The sequence below is a fragment of the Ochotona princeps genome, chromosome 14, assembly GCF_030435755.1.
Source record: "Ochotona princeps isolate mOchPri1 chromosome 14, mOchPri1.hap1, whole genome shotgun sequence".
Lineage (NCBI taxonomy): Eukaryota > Metazoa > Chordata > Mammalia > Lagomorpha > Ochotonidae > Ochotona > Ochotona princeps.
The window spans coordinates 425304-429273 of record NC_080845.1 but is presented as its reverse complement, the minus strand read 5'-3'; positions in this window follow the sequence as shown (position 1 = coordinate 429273).

The following is a 3970-nucleotide window of genomic DNA, read 5'->3' as shown; positions in this document are numbered from 1 at the left end:
GCCTCGGGCCCCTTGGGCACAGGGTGCCAGGAGACCCTGTGGCCGGTCAGCTGGGCTCCTGCTGGCTTAAGGGAGCAGGCAGTGCCCCTGGGGGTCCCCCAGGACCCTCGGCACGGCCCCTGACTTCATCCCCAGCAGCCTGCGAGGCTGGGGAGGCTCTGTCCATGCGATTAGCAGCTGGCAACATAGATGTGCTTGGCACCCAGTGGAGGGCTCCAGATCCTGCCCTAGGCTCGGGGTCCAGGGCTGGTGAGGGCCTCCCGGGGGTTTCGGGCAGTCTGGGGGTGTCCGGGGAAGGGGCTTGGGGCTTTGAGGGGGCCACATGTCAGAGGGGGGTGAAGGCACCACTCGACGGGTCTAGACATACGTGGGAAACCCCCCTGCCTGTGTCTGGGCTGTCAAGCAGCCAGACCCCTGCCAGGCACCCCCTTGCCAGCCTTCCCGGCACGGGGAGCCAGGCGGTAGACCTTGTATCCACACAGCTCACCAGGCGCGTCCTGCACGATTCACTGCAGGCATTGGCTGCTCTGGCCCCTCGGGGCAGGCCCTAGGTTGGGGCCCAGGGATCAGCCAGCCCTGCCTCCTAGATGGGGGCTGGGGACGGGGGTGCACATGCACCCCTACCTGAGAGCCAGTGCCATAAGGAAGCCGGGGTGCCCAAGGGTGCCATGCCCCCTGTGGGAGGCCGCTGGGGCAGTGCAGCCCGGGCAGGGCCGTTGCCCACTGGTGTGTCTGGGATTCCCCCACCCCTGGTGCACAAGGAGCCTCCCGGCCTGCACCCCCTCCCGCCCCATTCTCGAACAGAGCAGAGAAGTGGCAGTCCAAGGCGAGGGCCCCGGGCCTGAGGGCCGAGGAATGCACTCAGGACACGCCCCGCCCGCGAGGCTCTCCTGGCACGGAGCTGTTGAGGTCCTGAGGACTCCCCGACACCCCGTCCCTCAACCAAGCCCAACGAGCGGCCCCTGTGCCTGCTGGGCCAGCGGGTGGCAAGGCCCACATGGCCTGGTCCTGGCAGGAGCCAGCCTGCAGGTGGGTCCCGTGGAAGCTGGGGCAGGCCCTGCCTGCGAGCCGACCTCCGGCATCCTCTCCCGTCGTACACTTGGGCAGGGCCGGATGTGACTGCACGAGGAACATTTCCTGTGGGGGACGTGGGAACGGAACAGCCGCCAGGGCCTTAGGCCTCATCCGGCTGGGAGGAGCCCGACTGAGGGCAGGCGCAGGGGAGCCCGGCGTGGGCTTGGCAGACAGTGGCACCCGTGGCAGACAGGCACAGGGCCCTGTTCCTGGGTGCTTGCACTCTCCCTCACCTGCGAGCCCAGCTGAGGCCCTGGGGCACCAGTGGTTTCCCAGTCGAGGCTGGGACAGAACAGGGCATGCTCCGTGGTGATGCCCAGGCCCCCGGGGCCTGGGCTCAGGGGACCGCACTGGACATCAGCGCTGTGGGTGATTTGCAAACCTGCTATTTGAAAGGCAGAGAGGAAGAGCACTTCCATCTGCCAGTTCCCTCCCTGAGTGGCTGCCAAGCCGGGAGCCTGGAGCTCCAAGCAGGTCTGCCATGTGGGAGGCAGGGGCCCGGGCACTTGGGCCACCACCTGCTGCCGGCTCAGGCTTTGTCTCTGGGGAGTAATCAGTGAGTTCTCTCTGCCGCCTCCCCTTTCTCTCTGAAGCTCTTTTAAGTAAATTAAAAAAAAAAAAAAAGAGGAACCTGTGTGCTGTGACCCCACAGATGGGCCCCTGGGGAGACCCAGCCCAAGGCCAGCGGGCCAAGTCCCAGGAGGCACAGCTCACAGAGGTGCCCCAGGGCACGGGGGAGGTGGCAGGACTGCTCGGGACCTTTGGACTCTGCAGGAGTCACGCCTAGCCCCCTCGCTGCAGCTGGGTCTAGCTCGGGCAGCAGCTGGCTCCCAGATGCCCCGTTGGCAGGCCAGGGTGGTTGTAGCCGTGTCCCAGGAAGCAGCGCTGAGCCCTCAGCTCAGTACGGGCCAGGCAGGGCAGGGCTGGGGAGAGGAGGGCCAGGCAGGGCCGGGGAAGGCAGGGCTGGGGAGAGGAGGGCCAGGGAGGGCAGGGCTGGGGAGAGGAGGGCCAGGCAGGGCCGGGCAGGGCAGGGCTCAGGAGAGGAGGGCCAGGCAGGGCCGGGGAGGGCAGGGCTGGGCAGGCCAGGGAGGGCAGGGCTGGGGAGAGGAGGGCCAGGGAGGGCAGGGCCGGGCAGGGCAGGGCTCAGGAGAGGAGGGCCAGGCAGGGCCGGGGAGGGCAGGGCTGGGCAGGCCAGGGAGGGCAGGGCTGGGGAGAGGAGGGCCAGGGAGGGCAGGGCCGGGCAGGGCAGGGCTCAGGAGAGGAGGGCCAGGCAGGGCCGGGGAGGGCAGGGCTGGGCAGGCCAGGGAGGGCAGGGCTGGGGAGAGGAGGGCCAGGGAGGGCAGGGCCGGGCAGGGCAGGGCTCAGGAGAGGAGGGCCAGGCAGGGCCGGGGAGGGCAGGGCTGGGCAGGCCAGGGAGGGCAGGGCTGGGGAGAGGAGGGCCAGGGAGGGCCGGGCAGGGCAGGGCTCCTGCGTTCCTGTGAAGTTTCCCAGCATTCGGAGATACCACTGTCTTATCATCGGCTCCCAGTTTTCCAAACACATCAGTCTGCAATTTCTCACGTTCTTTTCTATTTATGGCAAACCTGCACTTACGAGGAGGCCCTGTGAGGAATTACGTACCACACACACATCCACCTTGCCTCACACTCCCCAGTCCTGGGCGCCCTGCTGGGGGCACATACAGTCAACACGAGAGACAGGGTGTCCCCAGTGTCCCCCACTCCCCGCAGGTGCCTTGCCTGGCGTGGCCATGCCCTCCATAGGATCCCGGCTGCAGGAACCAGGCCACACCCCTGGTGATGGGCAGGGGGCAAGCAGGGTAGGGCTGTCCCTCAGGTGTGGCTGCAGGAAGACCACTCAGAACCCCTCAGCCAGGCACCTGGGAACACCCCGAGGCCGGTCTCCGCAGAGGCCACAGGAAACGGAAACCATGACTTCCTGCCAAGCCACATTTGACTCAGCCCCCCGTCGGGCCTTCCCAAAGCACTGTCCCCTCGGTTCCCCATGCACACCATGGCCGCTCCACAAGACAGGCATGCAGACCACCCGGGCTGTGGTGAGGGTGCAGCGCCCAGGGTGTGCGGTGCCCGAGGGCGTGGGCTCAGAGAGACCCCTCATCAGCTGGTGGCGCTGGTCTGCTGCCCGGGTGCACCTGTCTGCCTCACTGGGCACGTCTTCCCCATGCTGCACCCCCGAGGAGTGTCCACCGTCCTTGTCCTGACCATCCCTTCAAGGGCAGCCCTCACACCCATGTTGTGCCACCTCTGCCCCCCGGCAGGCCACCAGCTGGGAGCAGCTCCTGATGTTGGAAAAGTTGACACAGGCTCTGGTTGAGACAGGGTGAGCTGCTCTGCCCGTGGCTCACGCACACACCGTCGGACGCACAGGGACACTCACACGCTCACGCACACGTCGTCAGACGCACAGGGATCCTCACACGCTCACACACGCGCCGTCGGACGCACAGGGACCCTCACACACTCACGCTCGCGCCGTCGGACGCACAGGGACACTCACACGCTCACGCACGCGCCATCAGACGCACAGAGACCCTCACACGCTCACGCTCGCGCCGTCGGACGCACAGGGACACTCACACGCTCACGCACACGCCGTCGGATGCACAGGGACCCTCACACACACACGGCTCTCCCCCTGCCTACTGCTCACCTACGGGTACAGCACAGTCCCTCCAGCCGTGTCCAGCCATGCCATGGCAAGGTTGCCTAGTGTGAGCTATTGCTGGGGGCATGGCAGGGACCCCTGACTCCAGGCTTCTGTCTAGTCAGTGGACAGCTGCCCACAAGGTCACAGAAAGGTGTCCTGTGCGAACACGTTGGGGCTGGAGCCAAGGCTTCCCTTCCAAAGGGTGGGCGTTGGTCTGGAATGGCCGTGC